This window comes from Geotrypetes seraphini, chromosome 1 (genome assembly GCF_902459505.1).
Source record: "Geotrypetes seraphini chromosome 1, aGeoSer1.1, whole genome shotgun sequence".
In the NCBI taxonomy this organism is placed as follows: domain Eukaryota; kingdom Metazoa; phylum Chordata; class Amphibia; order Gymnophiona; family Dermophiidae; genus Geotrypetes; species Geotrypetes seraphini.
Genome location: NC_047084.1, coordinates 354,245,239 through 354,266,449, shown reverse-complemented (window position 1 = coordinate 354,266,449; position 21,211 = coordinate 354,245,239). Strand labels below are relative to the sequence as shown.

The 21,211-nt window shown below is 42.8% G+C and overlaps 1 protein-coding gene across 3 annotated transcripts in view; it reads right to left on the bottom strand.

Annotated features, from left to right (window-relative positions):
- Window positions 1-2,649, bottom strand: part of TMEM150C (transmembrane protein 150C) — a 91,717-nt gene extending 89,068 nt beyond the window's left edge. The window contains exon 1 of one of the 3 annotated variants that reach the window (XM_033914458.1): window positions 2,396-2,649. The gene's annotated coding sequence lies outside the window, so the exon portion shown is untranslated. Of the gene's footprint in view, window positions 1-278; window positions 387-2,395 lie in introns of those variants that run through there. The other 2 variants (XM_033914436.1, XM_033914447.1) reach the window with 2 other exon arrangements.
- Window positions 2,650-21,211: the final 18,562 nt, after the last annotated feature.

Genomic DNA, 21,211 nt, shown 5'->3' with positions numbered 1-21,211 from the left:
AATTTCTACACAACCGACTGGGCTTGCCGATCAGAAAAGAAGCAACTACTGAAGACCAGTCACTTCTATCCTGGCCGACTCTCCTGCCCTTTAAAATTACAAGCTCACAATGCTTTTAGCAGAATATATAAAAAAAGGAATTTTTCCTTTTTTATATATTCTGCAAAATGCTTTGCAAGCCCGTGGTTTTAACCAGACAGCGTCCCCCCTCCCGCCTGCTACCACCATCGTTGCCCGCCCTCCTGCCATCGCAAACTCGGCCCACCCCCTCCCTGTACCTTTAAAAATGTTGGGAGCAGGAGGGCCCAGTCCCTCCTGCTCCTTAGGCCTCCAGTGATCTTCAGAAGCAGGAGGAAGCGCGAAGTCCTCCTGCTGCTGCTGTTCGCGATGCAATACCGGCCTTAGGCCACGCCCCAGTGCATCTTGTGATGCATGGGGAGGGGCCTAAGGCCCTGATTGGCTGAGGCGCCTCAGGCTCCTCCCGTGGGAGGAAATAGTACAGATGGCAGGAGGAAATGGGAACCCTACTGCCATAATTTTAAAATCGGTGTCGGGCTCACATGATTTTTTGGTTCAGGGAGGGAGGGAGGGAGGGAGGGAGGGAGGGGGGAAAAGGCACTTGTCGGGAGAGGGAGGGGGTCTAATTTTTTTTTAATTGGGCTGATATTTTGCGTGTGTAAAACACGCAAAATATCTGCCTGATTTAAAAAAAAATTTTAAAAGCCGGCAGAAGCCCTGACATCAGTGACAGGAGGTTGATTCTTAGAAGAAAAGTGGAGCTATTAGAGAATCAGGTGCTTAGTAATAACTCGCGACTGATAAATTTTCCAAGAATAACTATGATTACACCTACAGAATGATTACACCTAGAGATATGCTTAAGAGATATCCAACAGAAATATTGGGAGTTCCGAAAGATAATCTTCCGCCATTTTCTCAAGTCTATTATCTTCCCAGTAAAAAGTCGCATCAACAGCAACCTGCTCCTACTGAAGGACAAACATTGAATATTTCTGAGATATTGGAGAAGTCAGAAAAAGAAGTGGTAACACCTGCAACATTAGTAGCTACTTTAGCTCTTTCTATAGATAAATCTTGGTTACTGAGACTATTCTTTAAGAATAAACAGAAGGAATTTCTTGGTTGTAAAATTCAAATGTTCCCTGATGTTTCAAGGGAAACTCAAAAACGTAGACTTGATTTTCTTCTTTTGAAACCGGAGGTCACCTCGTTGGGGGGGGGACTACCTTTTATTTAAGACATCCTTGTAAGTGCATTGTCCGTTATCATTCTATTAAATATGTATTCTTTGAGCCTCAACATTTGATTAACTTTCTGGCTATGTCCCCTCTGGACAAGGAGAAAATTCAACTTGAGCTCTAAAGAAAATAGTAACTCCCAACCTGATCTATAGGCACACTTTTACTTCTTTTGGTTGTTTTCTTGTTTTTTCTCGCAAATTAATTATTGGCTCTAAAGAGGACTTGAGCTAATTTCACCATAATAGTTTTTTTCTTGTAAACTACTTAATTTGTTAAGTATGGATTTATATGATTGTAGTATGTTTGGTTAAATTTGCTTTCTGTACAAGTTTTACTTGATGTTATATTGAAATCAATAAAATACTTAAATATAAAAAAACAATAAAGGACATAAAATTTAGCATGAAAAAAATAATAATGGCATACAATCTGGTAAAACTAGGTATTGCTTCCAACTGCATCATCCTTTATCACAGTGGTATTCCTGCAGAATTATTTGCACTAATACAATTACTGCATTGGACAATAACGGTAATACAAGAAAATCCTGAACCAACACATTATTGGTGCTTAATTACATTAGCCCCACTGTGTACACATTTGCCTAAAACTAAGATTTGCACTCACGCATAAGGCCTTTCTACAACTTTGGCTCTTCATGATTAATAAAAACAAAAATTAAAAATTATGGATAAACAAACCTACAATAAGACCACACTTATAGTCGACCGTATTTTGGATTGTTCTAACAACGCCTCAACAACACAGAAGTTAAAAACAGGGAATTCTAGACCGACGACACCGAAACAGAAACCCTTGGTAATCCCCTAAGGACGTGGATAAATAAAAGCAACCTGCCCACGTTTACAACGTAGATACACAATGAACCGACCAAAGGAAAATGTGCCACAGTTGGCAAAGAAGGAACAAGGAAATTATATATTGCAAGTCTCCCCCGTTTCTCAGCCTTTGACTGCGCGCGCGAGCCGAGCACCCCTCTTCACCTACATTCAAGGACCCTCCCCCTCCCTCTTCCATTCTCCCTGGTGCGGCGCGTCTCCTCCTCCTCTCTTCCCCTCTCACGGCTCGGCATTTCCCTCCTCTTCCTCAAGCTCTCCGCTCGCGCCCCCTACCTCCAAGGGTGCTTTCGAGTTGGCCAGCAGCAGTTCATGCCAGCTGCCTGACACGGAGGCACCGCTGTCCTTCTCCAAGCACCTTTACAGCTTTTGGGCAGAGAGCGCGAGGCGGCCGAGGCAAATACGTCACAAAGGGCGGAGCAACAACGAATGAAAAACTCAGGGGCAGCAGCGCGAGTCCAGCAGTCCACCGCGGAGCGAGCGTTGCACGTCTGTGCCGAGTCTCTCCCTCCCTCTCGTGCATCAACGGGAAAGTAGGTCAGACGGGGGCGGGGCTTGGCAAGTACGTGCCGCGCGCCTAAAGCTGGAGGCTCCGCAGTGGATGTCATACGCTATCGCAATAGGAGCCAGCTCTGTGGGTGCTTGAGCGCCCCTGATATTGAGCAAACTCTTTCACTGTGTTCAGGGAGGAGTAATTTCCATTGGGTTTAGCACTCCCAATAATTTTTAAAAGTTGGCTTCTATGGCTATTGCTGAGTGGAGAGAGTAGATCACCAGGAGATAGTGAGAAGTGAAGATCATGATGGACTGCATTTAGGGGTGGGGAAAGGAAGGAAAAATCATAGGCCTAGATTCACTAAACTCACCAAGCTGATCCTTGGCCTGGTGACCTATTCACTACGAGTCCCTATGCAAATTAATGTGATTGGAGGTACGCCCCACTCCAACCCCACGGATTGTTGCAGAGTGATCCAGACGCATGCGCCGAAAAGCATGGATCAGGGAATAGGGGAGCACAAGAGGAATACAACAGGCCTGGGCAGGATCCAAGCGCCTGGCAGGAAAGGCCGGGACGGGTCGGGCCTGGCTGGCTGAGCCCTGCTCTGCTCCTCAGACTCCATGGAGTCAGTTAGAGCACTGCAGACATTTTTATTAACGCCGCACAGATCCGAAAGTGCCCCGGGCAAGGCACGGAAATCATTTCTCACAAGTCCCAGATCTCTCTTTAATAAAGCAGAACACGCCGTAGTGCAGCCCTGTTTTAAACCCACGGGTTAAAAACACAGGTTCGCAGAGAGGCAGGGCTCTTTTTGCACAAGGGAGATGTTTTATTATTTCAGGGCTGGGATTTCAGTGCAGCAGAGAGCAGGACAGTCAGCAAGGATGTGAGCGACTGGTCCTCAAAAGTCGCTTCTTTTTGGATCGGTAAGCCCAGTCGGTGTTCCTTCTTCTGTTTAGTGAATCGCTGCCTCCTACTTTGCATGCCATTTCCCCTCATTTGCATGCACGGATTGGATCGGGTGGGAGGTTGATCGGCCAGGAGGTTAGTGAATCGGATCGGGATCGGAGAAGGCTCGCAAACTAGTCGGAGAAGGCTCTCAAAGCTTAGTGAATCTATCCCATAATGAACCATATGGGAGGAGGGGAAGGAAACAGGGGAGGCAGGTGGTGGACCACTTGTGGGGAATGAGGAATAATGCCAGACTATATTTTCAGGGAAGTGGGCAAAGGAACAAGAGAAAGGGGTAGTGCTGGACAAGAATGATGGACTAGACTAGGGAAAGTGCTGGATCGGGGAGAGGACAGGAGAAAGAGAAGGAAACTAATGCTGTCAGCAGATAGATTAAGAGAAAGTCTGATGCTATAGATGGGAGAAGGGGGGCTGATATTGAGGCTGGATATTGAGTCGGAAGAAAGATCTCATGACTTGGCTAGAAGAAGGATAAGGGGGCTGTTTCTGGCAGATGGTGATGGGAGAAGAGGTCTGATGGTGGCAGATGCTAGGACTGGTGGTTGAGCTAGAGGAAGGGCAGGATTAATCAGGGCAGGATTAATTTGTTGAGGGCCCTAGGCACACAAATTCACTGGGCCCCCTTCCACACCCCACCATGCCCATCCCTCTTCCACACCCACTGCTCCGCCCCCATTTATTTACCCATTTTCTTATTTACTTCTTTTAGTTTAAATTATTTACCCATTTTCTTATTTACTTCTTTTAGTTTAAAATTCAAAACAAACAACAAAGATTACCATACTAGTGCCAGTGTAGGTTTTTTTCTATGCAACCTCCAAACATCTCTGACCAAATCCCCCCTTCCTTCCTAGAGGAAGAGATCTTCAGTTGGCAGGGCTTTGGGAAGCCCACCAATTTATATTTTGTGTTTGAGTAGGAAGAAGTGAGAGAGTGGGGAGAAAATTTGGTAACCACCCAATTTGGGCTCAGTGCCACTGCCCACCCTTTCCATCTGCTATCTGCAAATAAATAAACACACCAAAAAAGCTAACATATTTGCAAAAAGGCCCCTGTATAGAATAACACAACTGTAAGCAACAACAAACTTAAAATATGTAGACAAAAAATTAAACCTGAAGAAGCCATACGCTGCATGAAGTGCAACACTAGAGAAAGAGAAACCATACTCTACACTTTGGAAAATAAAAAGAAAACAGTTTAGTGCAGCAGGAGAAAGTGGGCATCTCTCCTGCTGCAAGGGGGGATGATGTGTTCGCCACCACTGCAGGAAAGAGGTGTTGTGATGCAGCGGAGAGAATGGGCATCTCTCCCACTGCATCACAACACAGGGGCTTTCTAGCAATCTCTGATACTGGCCGGCACCCCTGGACCAGTCACTTATTTTTGTTGCCAAAAACTGACACCGCTTTTTGAAAATGGCTCAGCATTTTTTTAAGAATCCATCGAAGGGCTCATTTCAATATTGAAGAGCCCATTTGCATGTCAGTGTTGGAGACTGCTAGAAACCTCGCTGAAAAGAGAAATAATCCCTTTTGATAATCCACCACTAAACTGCATACAAGCTAAACCACCGGAAAAGTTTAGTGACGGCATTAAAGTTTTGAGAATCTGGGCCTTAATGCTTGAAGACCACACAGAAAATCACTGGAACCAAGTGTGTCCTGAGGAAGATAACCTGGCACAGCAGGGTAAATGGGAAGTGCTTTAAAGCCACCAGTAGGAAGAGCAATTCAGGATTTATTAAAGATTATATCTGATCCCTCATCTTGATTTGTTTTAAAAGCTATCTTCTGGAAATTCTGGGAATGCTGCCAATGGTATATTATTTACCAGCTGGAAGATGCAGAGCATTTGAAGGAGGGGGTTTCCAGGTAATCGGTCATCTGCTAATAGTTTAAATGCCAATCAACTTTTGGAGATTTGGCTAGCAGAGGAATCTTAATTGCAGCATTGACTGTGGCTTTCAACTCTAAAATTTTTATCCTGTTATGATCCAGATACAAATTCTTTGACCTAAAAATCTGTTTACCTGAGACTTGAAGAACAGTTTGCTGTTAAGAGGCCAGGTTGAAATCTGAAGCAAAGTGTTCTTTGTTCTGATGCTGTTGTGGTAAGTTTGCTGTGAGTACCATACAGATAAAAAAAAAAGTGAAAAAGATGGGATTTGATATATTGCCTAACTAATATTGTAAACCGGCCAGAAACCTATGATGGTCGGTATACCAAATTATAAATAAACTTGAAACTTGATTATACCACATACCATAAACTCTGTATTGACTTGATATTAATATTAAAATACAGTAAATAAAAGCAAAGAATTCCCCTTTCGCCTGAAATTCCTTTCTGCCTTTTCCTTCTCAGGTTCCAGCTTTCTCCATTCTCTCTATCACTCCAGCTGCAGTTTTGTTTTAATTCTCATCTCCCCTTTCTGGTCTGAGTCATTCTCTCTATCATCCCCCTAACTCCACTTGTAGGCCCAGCATCTTTTCCTTCCTTCTCACCCTCCTTTCTGATCTTGGTCACTTTCTCTCCTCCCCCCCCTTCGCTCCCCCCTCCCCCACTCTTATGGTTCTAGCAATCCATCTATCTCCCCTCACCCGCCATGCCCTTTACCCAGCATATCCAGCATCCATGTCCCCTCTTTCCCCCCTATACTTTTGGTCCACCTTCCTCTCCCCTGGGTCTGCCTTCCCTTCCTCAATACGGGTCTGGGCCCCCCCCCCCTTACTTGTCTGCAGCTCTCCTGAAGCAGAAGCAGCCACAAATCTTCCTCCTTCCAGCCCCCAAAGCAGCAGCTGGTCCTGACAATCCCCCACCCCTTCCTCCCTCCAGCTCCTGAAGCAGCAGTGATAGTGGTCCTGACAACCCCCCCCCCCTCCCTCCTTCCCTCACCCGAAGCAGTAGCAGCATCTGGTGAGCAGAGGCAGCACCATAAACAGGCTGCTTCCAGCCAGCCATGGTAGGTGAGAGAGGACCCCTCATGAGACCCCTTAGGCACAGGACTAAGAAACTAGTCCTAACTGGAAAAACAGGCCAAGTACAAAATGGATTCTAAAGACTTCATCTCTGACACACAAAACTGCATGAGCTATTAACAGCATGCAGACAGCTGCTGTGGAAAATTCTAAGAAGAACCACTGGTCACAAAAATAAACAACTACAGCAGGTCAACATGACCTGGCCTGGAAAGATAGCCACAAGGGCGGTGGTTAAAGATAACTCATATGACCTAAGTACACAACATGAAGAAAGCACTGATAACCACAATCCCTAAGAAGCAGCAGAAGAAGAGGCCACTGGGAGAAGGGGGCCCACTCTGTTCAACATCTACCTTGCCTCATTGGGAAACTTTCTTCAAAACCTAAAGGTTAAATTCTATATCTATGTGGATGATATCACCATTGTTATTCCCCTTACTACTTTGATCTCCAAGACTAAGATTCATCTATCATCCATTCTAAAGGAAATCGAACTAAGGATGACCGACTTCAAATTGAAGCTCAACACCGACAAAACTAAATTTTTCTTTGCAAGCCCCAATGACAAAATCAGAGACCCATCGATCTCCTTGAATGATCAGGACTTCCCTATTGACCACTTCATTAAAATCCTGGGAGTCACCCTGGACCACCACCTCACTCTAAATGCTCACACAGATTTATTAGTTAAAAAATGCTTTTCGATACTATGGAAACTCAGAACCATCAGAAAATACTTTGATGCTCCATCCTTCCGCTTACTGGTTCAATCTTCCATCCTGAGCCTGCTCAATTACTGCAACATTATTTACTTGGGATACTACAAAAAAAACCATCCTAAGACTCAGAGTCATTCAAAACTCGGCAGTTTAGCTGATCTTTAGGCTGAAGAAATGGGAACACATAAGCCCCTACTATCAAAAACTCCACTGGCTGCCCCTAGAGGCGCGAATCCTGTTTAAGTTCTCCTGTCTGTGTTACAAATCAATATTTGGCCTAGCCCCCACTTACCTGGTTTCCCACTTCAATCTGGCAAGTTATCTTAGGCCCACACGAAAAATACATCTGTTCTCCTATCTGACAATAAAAGCCTGCCACTACAAAAGATTCTTGGACAGAACTCTTGCCTTCCAGGCAGGCAAATGGAACGATTGGCTTAGTAACATTTTCGTGCTGTCATCATCCTACTTCAATTTTAGAAAACTGGTAAAAATGAGCTTGTTCAATCGATTTAACTAAGAATCTACTCAGCTCTGCTTACTCAACCAGTAACCCTAATGAACTATATAGCTTTCATATTCCTTCATTATGTAAGATTGTATTGCTGACTTTGACTGTAACCTCTTCGCTGATTGTCCAGCGCTTCTTGCTGTAAACCGCCTCGAACTTCTATGGCTTTGGCGGTATATAAGAATTTAAAAAAAAAATTAATTAAAAAAAATTAAGCTCAGGGTATCTTGACCTCAGCACCAGAGAAACACTGTCATGGTAGATAGTGAAGTTGTTTTTGACAACACCCGAAGCCTTGTACTGACCCAAAGTTACCTTTAGAACAACCAGTCACTAATTTGAAAATGTAACCTCCAATCAGAATGAGACCATGACATTCCAGGCTAAAGGGATAAAAGGCCAAGAATAAGGAAATGGACTTAGAGGGAACTGAATTTTCATATATTACTAGTATCTAGCTAATTCCTTCCCTTGGCACATTGCTGTACAATCATTTTATTGATGCCAATCATGTAAGCTGACTATTGATTTACTATTTGATTAAAACACTTATTTGATACAGCACTTGTGCTTCTGTTGCATGGTCATTATCCTGCCAGGGCTGGCTGCAAGCAGCCTGTTTATGGCACTGCCTATGCTCACTGACTGCTGCTACTGCTTCGATTAAGTGTGTGTGTGTGTGTGTGGGGGGGGGGTTTGTTGGGACCAATTCTTCTGCTTTGGAGGAGTGGGGGGAAGGAAAAGGGGTTGTCAGGACCAGCTGCCTGCTGCTTTGGGGGCCAGAGGAAGGGGTGCTTTCAGGACTGGCTGCTGCTTTGGGGGCTGGAGGAAGGGGTGCTTTCAGGACTGGCTGCTGCTTTGGGGGCTGGAGGGAAGGAAGGAGGGAGATTTGTGTCTGCTGCTAATTCTTTGGTGGGCTAGAGGAAGGGAGGGAGATTTGTGGCTGCCACTGCGAGGGAGGGAAATTTGTGGTTGCTGCTGATGCTTCGGGGACTGGAGGGAATGAAGGAGGGAGATTTGTGGCTGCTGTTGCTTTGGGGGCTGGAGGGAGGGAGATTTTTGGTTGTCGTTGATGCTTCGGGAGCTGGAGGAAGGGAGGAGGGGTTGTTGGGGCAGGAGCACACGACTTTGGAGGTTGTTGTGGGAGAAGCACGGGAAACAATTATTTTTTTACCAGCAATTTTTTTGCTCGTTGATTGAGAATGCCAGTTAGTTGAATACTGATTAACTGGGATTCTAAAGTATCTGGAACAATGGAAGGTTAAATGATGCCCAAAATAACAAGGAACTGCAGTGGGAATTGAGCCCAGTTCTTAAACAATATCAAGAACCTAGTGGAATATAGTCAATCACTACTAATAACCTTTCACAGAAAACAAGAACTTACAAGTTGTGCACAAGATGAAAAATCCTGTTGAAATCCAACATAAACTCAAAATAGGAGAAAAAGCATCAGGGCACAGCCCGGGACTGGATGTCCTTACAAGCCACATACCTCTATTTGTGCTTCAGTGGCAAAAATTTGCATTAATTGAATTCATTCATAAGAACATAAGAATTGCCGCTGCTGGGTCAGACCAGTGGTCCATCGTGCACAGCAGTCCGCTCCAGCGGCAGCCCCTAGGTCAAAGATCAGTGCCCTAACTGAGATCAGCCCTACCTCCGTACGATCCGGATCAGCAGGAACTTGTCTAACTTTGTCTTGAATCCCTGGAGGGAGTTTTCCCCTATAACAGCCTCTGGAAGAGCGTTCCAGTTTTCCACCACTCTCTGGGTGAAGAAGAACTTCTTTACGTTTGTACAGAATCTATCCCCTTTTAACTTTAGAGAGTGAACAACCTGTCTTTATCTACTAAGTCTATTCCCTTCAGTATCTTGAATGTTTCGATCATGTCCCTTCTCAGTCTCCTCTTTTCAAGGAAGAAGAGGCCAAGTTTCTCTAATCTCTCGCTGTACGCCAGCTCCTCCAGCCCCTTAACCATTTTAGTTACTCTTCTCTGAACCCTTTCGAATAGTACCATGTCCTTCTCATGTATGGCTGGACGCAGTATTCCAGGTGAGGGCGCACCATGGCCTGGAACAGCGGCATGATAACCTTCTCCGTTCTGTTCATGATCCCCTTCTTAATCATTCCTAGCATTCTGTTTGCTCTTTTCGCCACCGCCGCACATTGCATGGACGGCTTCATCGACTTGTCGACCAGCACTCCCAAGTCTCTTTCCTGGGGGATCTCTCCAAGTACCGCCCCAGATAGCCTGTATTTGTGTATAAGATTTTTGTTACCGACATGCATCACCTTACACTTATCCACGTTAAAACATTTGCCATGTTGCGGCCCATTTCTTGAGCATGTTTATGTCACATTGCAGATCTTCGCAATCCTCCTGCGTCTTCACTACTCTGAATAACTTAGTATCGTCTGCAAATTTAATCACCTCACTTAATCACCTCACTCGTCGTACCAATTTCCAGATTGTTTATAAATATGTTGAAGAGCATGGGTCCAAGCACTGAACCCTGTGGCACTCCACTGGTGACGCTTTTCCAATCCGAGTATTGTCCATTTACCTCCACTCTCTGTTTCCTATCTGCTAGCCAGTTTTTAATCCACGTGAGTATTCCACCCTCGATTCCATGGCTCGCAATTTTTCGAAGTAGTCTTTCATGTGGAACCTTGTCAAACGCCTTCTGAAAATCCAGATATACAATGTCGACCAGGTCGCTTTTGTCTCTGCCTGTTTACTCCCTCAAAGAAGTGCAGCAAGTTCATCGAGCAAGATCTTCCTTTGCTGAAGCCGTGCTGGCTGGTCCTCATCAGATTGTATCCATCAAGGTGCTCAAATGATGTGGTCCTTTATCAGCGCCTCTACCATCTTTCCTGGTACCGAGGTCAGATTCACTGGTCTGTAGTTTCCCGGATCACCCCTCAAACCTTTCTTGAAGATTGGCGTAACATTCGCCATCTTCCAGTCTTTCAAAATCCTTCTTGATTTGATTGACAGATTTGCTATTAGTTGAAGCAGTTCAGCTATAGCCCCTTTCAGTTCCATGATTACCCTCGGATGGATGCCATCCTATCCTGGGGATTTATCATTTTTAAGCCTATCAGTCTGCCTGCATACCTCTTCTAGACTGACCGTCAACCCTGTCAGTTTCCCGTCTTCATTTACCACATATAGCCTGTCGGCTTCCGGTATGTTGTGTATATCCTCTTCGGTAAACACAGACGCAAAAAATGTGTTTAGTTGTCGGTGACAGCTTTGTCTTCTTTTAGCATTCCCTTGGTCATCCAATGGCCCCACCGCTTCCTTCGCAGGTCGTTTCCCCTTAATATATCGAAAGAACGGCTTGAAGTTTTTTGCCTCCTTGGCTACTTTTTCCTCATAGTCTCTTTTGGCCACTCTTACCTGCATGAATATATAGCCTCATGGCTATATAATTAAAAACAAATCCTTTTTTCATGATGAATAACTTTTGCAATAAAATGTATCTTCCTGATGTTCCTTTCCTAAATGTTTTTTTATTTTCGTTTTTTTTTCTTTTAAAACAAATGTAGTTTTTCCTGATATTCCTTATGTATCTTTAATTAACTATGGATAGGTTTGTATGTTTATTGTCTCAAATGATTTTATTTGTTCCCCCCAATTTTTATTATTGTTATACGCATTGAAAATACTTGATATTGCGTTTAAATCAAAACTACAATAAACTTGAAACTATCTTAAACAGAAAATTATTTTTAGAAAGATCTTTTTTTCCTCGGAAAAGCATTAAAAAAAAATCAGATTTAAATAATCGTTTTTTATCCACCCTGGCTTATATGTAAGTAAGTTCTTTGTATTACACTGGTCAACAAAAAAAAATATTTTCTTTGCCACTGAGAGCTTAAGAAGTGTTCTTAGTTAATATACCCCCTCCTTTATTAACACGTAGCATGGGTTTTAGTGCCGGCAATAACGGTAACGGCTTTGACGCTCATAGAATTCCTATGAGCGTTGGAGCAGTTACTGTCAGCGCTAAAACCCGCGCTATGCATTAGTAAAGGAGGGGGTTAATGATGCTAATTTCAGATCTGTAATTGAAATTCAGCTAGCACATCAGGTTTCTGAGATACATGTTACTGATTTTTTAGACAGTTTGCCATATCAGCACAATATTGCAAGTATGAACTGTGTCCCACCAAACTTGTGTTAAGGAGTTTATTCTGAAAATAAACACAAAGACAATAAGAAGAAATATGTTCATAAACAAGTTCATGCATGAGACCTTTAATATCAGTACAGAAACAAATGTTTCCTTCCATTTGGTATTAGAAAGCCAGGATGGTGTGACGATCACAGAAAAATATATTTTGGTGTCTTGCCTTAAAAGATTCCATTGCTTCAGCCTTTAACCCAACAATTCTGCTTTCTCCTTTGACAGTGACAAGTCTCTAACCAGATCATTAAGATCTTCTTGAGTTAGCAGGTGAGGTTGGTTTTCATCCACTTCAGGTTCATACAACTCCTCCACAGCAGCAGAGGCACATTCTTCATCTGAACTTTCAGTACGTTGTGCTGCAAATGTGGAAGGAGGAATTAGAACTAGATTCTCTGAATCATGAGGAACGGGTTTATTGCTGACAGGCAATCAAGATACACAATTTTTGATTTATTCATCTTTGTGAATCCAGCCATTTTTGTCATGCAAAAATAACAGTCTGAGTGATGATTTGTTGGCTCATGCCACACCATGAGTACAGCGAAAGGCATCTTCTTCCGTTTCCTATTCAGCCACTGCGTTAATCCGGAATAGCAGACAGTGCAACACACATGAGGTGCCTATGCTTTATCTTGGTCGCCAACTTTACAGCCAAAATAATGCTTGTATGCACTTTGAAGTCTGCTGGACAGATTCTTTTACTGATCTTGTGCAGTAAATTGTCCACAGACATAACAGAAATGATCAGGATGGTTAACACAACCTCGTCTGTTCATAATAATTATAATATCTTAGACAAAAACAAACAAAATATAAAAATTCACAGGTAGAAAAAGCAGCACAATCACTTTTCAGTATAAACTTTCAAATTACTGGAATATGTGATCAATGAGCTGTCCTAAAATGCAATATTGTGTTACAGAAACAGTAAAATACCAATGCTTCACTGTAGCGTTATTGACAAAATGATATAAACACAAACTGACGCATAACTTAAAAATAGGATGTGATAGACAAAAACTGTTTTCAGATTTAGAGTCAGCATGTGGCTCTTGTTAAGGTACAAGTGACAGAAATCTAATAGCAAAATGCTTGTTGACCAGTGTTATTTATGTTATTTGTAACCTGCCTTCAACTCTTCTCTACAAGGATTTGGCAGAACATGAAATATAACATAACATAACATTCTTGAGCCCTTTTGTGTATTTCTTTCCAACTTCTTTTGGGTTGGAAGGAATAGCAAGACATATTCTATTTGAACTGTGTTTGTGGGGAGGGGATGAAAAACTCTAGGTTGTTCTGTTAACAATCAGTCCAGAATGACATAGTGGCTTATTATAATCTGTTTCTTCCTATATTATACTTACTTCTATACTCCCAAGCCTGACTTTAAAGATCAGGGTCAAGAATCAGACAACAAAGTGTTGGAGAACTCGAACCAATAGAGTAAAAGAACATAGCAGATTTGGTCTAAAAGACTTTGGCATGTTTCCCATCCGAGGCTTTCCTGCAATCTCTGCTAGGGGGAGGGGGATAAGTTAGATGATCTTCAGAAACCATCTCTTAAGTCACAGTAATGATTTTTTTTTTTTTTAAATTCTGCAGTAACATCAATTCAGTTTAATGCATATTATTTTGCCAATAGCACCCAGTGGAAATAAAGGAATGTGTGGTAAATATGAGGTTGGTTTGAAAAGTTTGGTAAAATAAAAAAAGCAAGTTAAACAACATAGTCTCCATCGAGGGCTATACATTTAGGGCTCCTTTTCTCAAGCCACGCTAGTGGTTTAACGCGTGTATTAGCGCATGTTAAACCGCCGGTCACGCTAGCCGCTAACACCTGCCTTGAGCAGGCGGTAGTTTTTTGGCCAGCGCGGGGGTTAGCGCGTGATTAAAAGTCACACGCTCTAACCCCGCTAGTATGGCTTGATAAAAGGAGCCCTTAGTCCAGTGAGTTTCCAGTTTTTCTCGTATTATAGGAAAAATAGCTGGACTAAGGGTATAGCCCTCAATGGAGATTATGTTGTTTAACTTGTCAGATAGTGTGTCTTCAGATTGAACTTTGTAGCTGTGAGATTTCAGGAAGCATCTCTCAGTGCATGCTGCATAATCACTCAGTAACATGGGAGCAGCAGTTTGACTTTTAAGGGAATGATTTAAAGCTGTGTGTATGGATAATTTTCCTTTGTAAATATATTGCAATACTTTTTCTTCTGTATTTTTATAAATGATGTAAGTTAGTATTAGAATGTAACTTTTAGAAATCCTTGTGTGAGGGGGAAAGACACTCTCCCAATATGCATGCAAGTGCCTTATATGGTATCAAATATTCTTGACCAATCATATGCAAGTAGAGATGTGTCCTCATATATTAGGTATATATAAGTAAACATAGCAGGATGGAATTTTGAGACCATTTATTCAGAATAGCTGCATTTACACTTTCTGACTGACTACAGTTATTGGAAAAATAATGGAAGTGTTGCTGAAGGACAGGATAGTGAAATTCCTAGAATCAAATGGGTTACAAGATCCAAAACAACATGGTTTTACTAGAGGTAAATCGTGTTGAATCTGATTGAATTCTTTGACTGGATGACCAGAGAAATAGATCCACCTGCTCCATGAATCCCAATCAGGCTTCAGTCCGTCATTCAGCCCTGGAATGCTAATCATCTCCCTCCTCAATTACCTATACAGTATATTAAGCAAGTGATTAAACACACTCATACTTCAACTGGACCTCAGCAGTGCCTAGTGAACCAAGATTTGCTACTACTCCACCTAGACTCCTTCGGAATATCAGAAAGTGTCCTCAACTGGTTCCGATCCTTTGTCTCAGTGTAAGAGAAGGGGAGTGGCCAACCCACTTCCACAAAATCTTCTTTTTCCTATATAAATCCTCCAATACATTTTTGAGGTAATTATATTCTATTCTAAGACCTTTAAAATGAAAGTTCCTACATTTGTGAGTACTATTGTATTTTAACAACGGAACATGAAACGAAACAAAAATCCATACAAAAAAGGAGATTATTGCTGAAAAATAGCTGGAAAGCGATGACCACAAATGCTCGCAGTCTAAGCAACAAAGTTCATGATCTGCAAGCCCTGATGTTAGAGGCAGATCTAGATATTGTCGCTATCACAAAGACATGGTTCAGTGAATCACATGGATGGGATGCAAACATACCGGGATATAAGCTTTTTAGGAAGGACAGAGATGGTCTAAAAGGTGGAGGAGTAGCTCTCTATGTAAACATCAATATCCAAGCAACCGAAATGCAAGGGACCTGGGGAGAAGAAGAAGCGATATGGATTGCTCTGAAAAGAGAAGATGGAACTTCTATCTATGTGGGTGTAGTCTACAGACCTCTGACTCAATCGCAGCAAATTGATAAGGATCTGATTGTGGATATCCAAAAGTTTGGAAGGAAAGAGGAGGTTCTGCTGTTGGGAGATTTCAACCTGCCAGATGCGGACTGGAATGTTCCGTCGGCGGAATCAGAAAGAAGTAGGGAGATTGTGGATGCCTTTCAAGAGGCTCTGCTCAAATGGTGACGGTACCCACAAGGGAAAAAGCGATATTGGATCTGGTCCTCACAAATGGAGAGATTATCTCTAATGTTCGAGTGGGTGCTCACTTGGGAAGTAGCGATCATCAAACGGTTTGGTTTGATATAACGGCTAAAGTGGAGAGCGGCCGCACGATACTTAAAGTCCTAGATTTCAAACGTATGGACTTTAATGCAATGGGAGAGTACCTGAAGAAAGAGCTGTTAGGATGGGAGGACATAAGAGAAGTGGAAAGACAGTGGTCTAAGCTGAAAGGCGCGATAAAAATGGCTATGGACCTTTATGTGAAGAAAATCAATAAAAACAAGAGAAAAAGGAAGCCGATATGGTTCTCCAACCTAGTGGCTGAGAAAATAAAGGCGAAAGAGTTGGCGTTCGTGAAATATAAAAAAAAAAACAAGAAGAGGAGAGCAGAAAGGACTATAGGGTGAAACTGAAAGAAGCCAAGAGAGAGATATGTCTGGTGAAAGCACAGGCGGAAGAACAAATGGCTAAAAATGTAAAAAAGGGAGACAAAATTTTTTTCAGATATATTAGTGAAAGGAGGAAGATGAAAAATGGAATTGCTAGGCTAAAAGATGCTGGGAACCAATATGTGGAGAGTGATGAGGAGAAAGCAAATGTGCTATATAAATACTTCTGTTCTGTGTTCACAGAAGAAAATCCTGGAGAAGGACTGAGATTGTCTGGCAAAGTTACACGAGAAAATGGAGTAGATTCTGCGCCGTTCACTTGAAAAACTGAAGGTGGACAAAGTGATGGGACCAGACGGGATCCATCCCAGGATACTAAGGGAGCTCAGAGAGGTTCTGGCGAGTCCTATTAAAGACTTGTTCAACAAATCTCTGGAGATGGGAGTGATTCCTGGGGAATGGAGGACAGCGGATGTGGTCCCTATTCATAAAAGTGGTCACAGGGATGAAGCAGGAAACTACAGGCCGCTGAGCCTCACTTCAGTTGTTGGAAAAATAATGGAAGTGTTGCTGAAAGAAAGGATAGTGTACTTCCTTGAATCTAATGGGTTAAAGGATCCGAGGCAACATGGCTTTACAAAAGGTAAATCGTGCCAAACGAACCTGATTGAATTTTTTGATTGGGTGACCAGAGAGCTGGATCGAGGACATATGCTAGATGTAATTTACTTGGATTTCAGCAAAGCCTTTGATACAGTTCCTCATAGGAGGCTGTTGAACAAACTTGAAGGGCTGAAGTTAGGACCCAAAGTGGTGAACTAGGTCAGAAACTGGCTGTCGGACAGACGCCAGAGGGTGGTGGTTAATGGAAGTCGCTCGAAGGACGGAAAAGTGAGTAGTGGAGTCCCTCAGGGTTCGGTGCTGGGGCCAATCCTGTTCAATATGTTTGTGAGTGACATTACTGAAGGGTTAGAAGGAAAAGTGTGCCTTTTTGCAGATGATACCAAGATTTGTAACAGAGTAGACACCGAAGAGGGAGTGGAAAATATGAAAAAGGATCTGCAAGAGTTAGAGGAATGGTCTAATGCCTGGCAACTAAAATTCAATGCAAAGAAATGCAGAGTAATGCATTTGGGGATTAATAATAGGAAGGAACCGTATATGCTGGGAGGAGAGAAGCTGATATGCACGGATGGGGAGAGGGACCTTGGGGTGATAGTGTCCGAAGATCTAAAAGTGAAAAAACAGTGTGACAAGGCAGTGGCTGCTGCCAGAAGGATGCTGGGCTGTATAAAGAGAGGCGTAGTCAGTAGAAGGAAGAAGATGTTGATGCCCCTGTAAAGGTCATTGGTAAGGCCCCACTTTGAGTATTGTGTTCAGTTTTGGAGATCGTATCTGGCAAAGGACGTAAGAAGACTTGAGGCGGTCTAGAGGAGGGCAACTAAAATGATAGGAGGCTTGCGCCAGAAGACGTATGAGGAGAGACTGGAAGCCCTGAATATGTATACCCTAGAGGAAAGGAGAGACAGGGGAGATATGATTCAGACGTTCAAATACTTGAAGGGTATTAATGTAGAACAAAATCTTTTCCAGAGAAAGGAAAACGGTAAAACCAGAGGACATAATTTGAGGTTGAGGGGTGGTAGATTCAGGGGCAATGTTAGGAAATTCTACTTTACGGAGAGGGTAGTGGATGCCTGGAATGCGCTCCCGAGAGAGGTGGTGGAGAGTAAAACTGTGACTGAGTTCAAAGAAGCGGGGGATGAACACAGAGGATTTAGAATCAGAAAATAATATTAAATATTGAACTAAGGCCAGTAATGGGCAGACTTGCACAGTCTGTGTCTGTATATGGCCATAATGGCTGGGAGGGTGTAGATGGGCTGGAGTAAGTTTTAACAGAGATTTCGGCAGTTGGAACCCAAGCACAGTACGGGGTAAAGCTTTGGATTCTTGACCAGAAATAGCTAAGAAGAAAAAATTAAAAAATTTAAATTGAATCAGGTTGGGCAGACTGGATCGACCATTCGGGTCTTTGTCTGCCGTCATCTACAATGTTACTATGTAATAGTTTACTAAAATTTAATTTATCATATATGCATCTACAAAAAAGGAGAGGTAGCCCCCCCCCCTTTGGAATGCAATCTCTGTAGTAAATTAAAAAAAAAAAAAAAGTCCATCTCTATAACAACCAGGTCAAAGGCCAAACCTTATCTGCCACAGGTCTGTGGGCACACATTGAAACAATAAAACTTCATAAAGCTAAACTACAGCCCCTGGTTTATCTTTTCTGGCCTTCAACAGAGCTTATCAATTAATTCTAGTGCCCTGAGAGAATGCCTACTCTTCTCCTGTTTCCAGCGGCCACAGTACAAAACACATATTTTTTCAGATCAATATGTTATCACATATTTGTCTACTTGGTTTGTGTTCTGGTTTATCCAAATGTTATTTTATATAGCCACTCATAAAACCTTCTCCTCTGCTCTTAGATTAAGTCCTTATCTTATCAATCAATCCCTAAATCCTAAGCAATGGTAAGAAAGCGTAGTGGCTATTTTTTTTTTTAAATTTCATGCTTACCCATTCCACCATATACCTGCCCATTTTTAATAGGCTGCCACCCCTAGGCTCATTTGAGCCAAAAGGCCATATCAGAATGTATCCACACACCTTGTGAGAAATAACACTGTGCTCCAGACTTAGATATTGAACCTAATATGTATTAAGCTAGCGGAAATAAAGGGTGAAAACCTAGTGAAAGGACAATGCTAGACCCAAGTTTTCATGCAGTCATGCAATTTTACAAAATGGATACTGTTCTCTCCCATAAGTTAAAGAAGGGTGGACTTAAGCTTTCTGGTTGCATCCTGGCTTTCTGGGAGAAGCAAAGTCTACTGGAGATTTGAGTCCACAGAGCATACTTTGCTTACACATCTTAGCATAAACACTCATATACTTGATTTATACAAGAACTGAGAAAATACCCACATAAAATGGGGGCAGAACAGTATCTCTCTTTTAGCTTCTTTCATTTTCATCTGGTATTCCTTTTTGTGCTTCTCTTCTTGAGCATTGTTATATTTCATGAACGCCAACTCTATTGCCTTTATTTTCTCCACCACTAATTTGGAGAACCATATCGGTTTCCTTTTTCTCTAGTTTTTATTTATTTTCCTCATATAAAGGTCGATAGCCATTTTTATTGCTCTTTTCAGCTTGGACCACTGTTTTTCCACTTCCCTTATGTCCTCCCATCCTTTTTTTTTAACTATTTAAGTCAACTTGGAACTTAGTACAGAAAGAGATTAACAACCAATGTGGGAATACATAACAATCAAGAGACAGCAAAGTACAATAAAGCACCTGCAAAACCGAGGCTTCACCAGTCAAAAAGTAGGAGCCTCAAGTTGAACATATTTTTACATTTTCCCCCAGCCCCTTCCCCTCCCCCTCCCCTCCTGTCCCCCCATTTCCCCCCCCCAACTCCCCTACCCACTCCCCCACTTCCCCCGGAAGCTGTGGCGTGAACAGTGTATAGAGCCCGAAACTGCTTCCAAAGAGAAGCATAAGCAGTGGCCTTGGATGACAAACCCTGCTGCGAGCAATAGAGACACTCCCAGGTCGCCATTTCTAGCATAGTATTAGTCCATGCTTGCAAAACTGGGAACTCTTCAGCCATCCACATGTGTAGAATAGCCTTGTTAGCCAGCAGGGTGCCCACCATAAGAAAATGACACTCAGCATCCCAGTAGCTCTGCTGTTCCAATTCTGACATCAGACCCAACAAAAGTATCTGATAAGACCATTCACAAGAGCTCGCTACCACCCTCTGCAAAACCTGAAACACCCCATTCCAAACGATAGACAAAGTAGGGCATTCCAAAAAGTGGTACAGAAGGGTGCCTGTGCCGATCTTGCATTTAGTGCACCTGTCATCATCCCACAACCCCATCTGCTTACCATGGCGTCTACTAATATAAGCATTATGGAACAGCTTATATTGAAGTTCCTGTAATCCTGCATTAGGGCCAAGGGAAGCTGCCAAGGTAAAGCCAAGAGCAAGATCCCACTCCGAGACCTCTTCTCCCAAGACAGACTCCCATAACCGCGCCAAAGCCGAGAGAGACGGAGGGAGGTGCCACTCACGCCCCATGCCATAGCACACCGACAGTCTATTATGAGAAGCTGGAGTGTCCATGAATAGTTGGTCTAGCTCCGTAAATGCGGGGCACATACCTCCCTCCCGGCCTATGGATAGAATGCATGTGGGCAAAGAAATGAGTGGAGGGAAGACGCCAAGCCATCTGACAGGTGGGAAAAGAGAGAAGAGTACCGCTGCCCAGCTGTGTCATCTGACCAATGAACCTACAACCGAGCCGCCTCCACACCTCAAAAAAAGAACCTGAGATACCAGATGGAAAGGCCGGGTTACCCACTAATTCCACAAAGGGGATGGCCCCTGAGCCTGACCTATAGAACCCTGCCACTAATCCCAAGCTCTTTTCAAGGCACGAAGCATGAGCGTGAGCCAGATCCGGCGGTCTCGCACATGCAAAACGGTGAATACAGAATATGAATGGGCTTCCAATTGCTATATCTGAGAGGGGGGTGAATTTGTAATGTTCGGTATAAAGTTCATGTAGCCAGCGCAACAAAGCCGCCATATTATATAAGCGCAAATCTGGTAGGTGCACCTCCCCCCCCCCCCCCCCAAGGCCTATCCTGAATTAATTTATGATAACCTATTCATTCCCTAAGGCCCCACCATAAAAAAGAAGAAATTATGCCACGATACACATCGACTTCTCTGCGCCACACCCAAAGAGGCAGCATCTGGGGGTCAAATTAAAGATATGCCAGATTTCATTATGACCCAAATTACAGATGAAATTAGGGTATATATGATTTGGGAACAATTTTGTTATTCCTGATTGGAAATATTTTTGCAAATTGTTTTCAAAATATACAAAGTCATACTGTCAGCTAGACAATTGTTCAATTAATGTAATAAGTAATTCTTCATTTACTTTTAAAGCAAATTTATTCAATGGATCATCTTCCTATTGAAATATGGTCAATTTGAGCAGGAGTTAGGGCAAATTATAGTTATGCTTATAATATAAAAATCCCATGGAATCCATTACGCATGAAAATAATTATAGACCAGTAGCTAGTATTCCACTGTTTACAAAACTAATGGAAAGATTAGTAAACG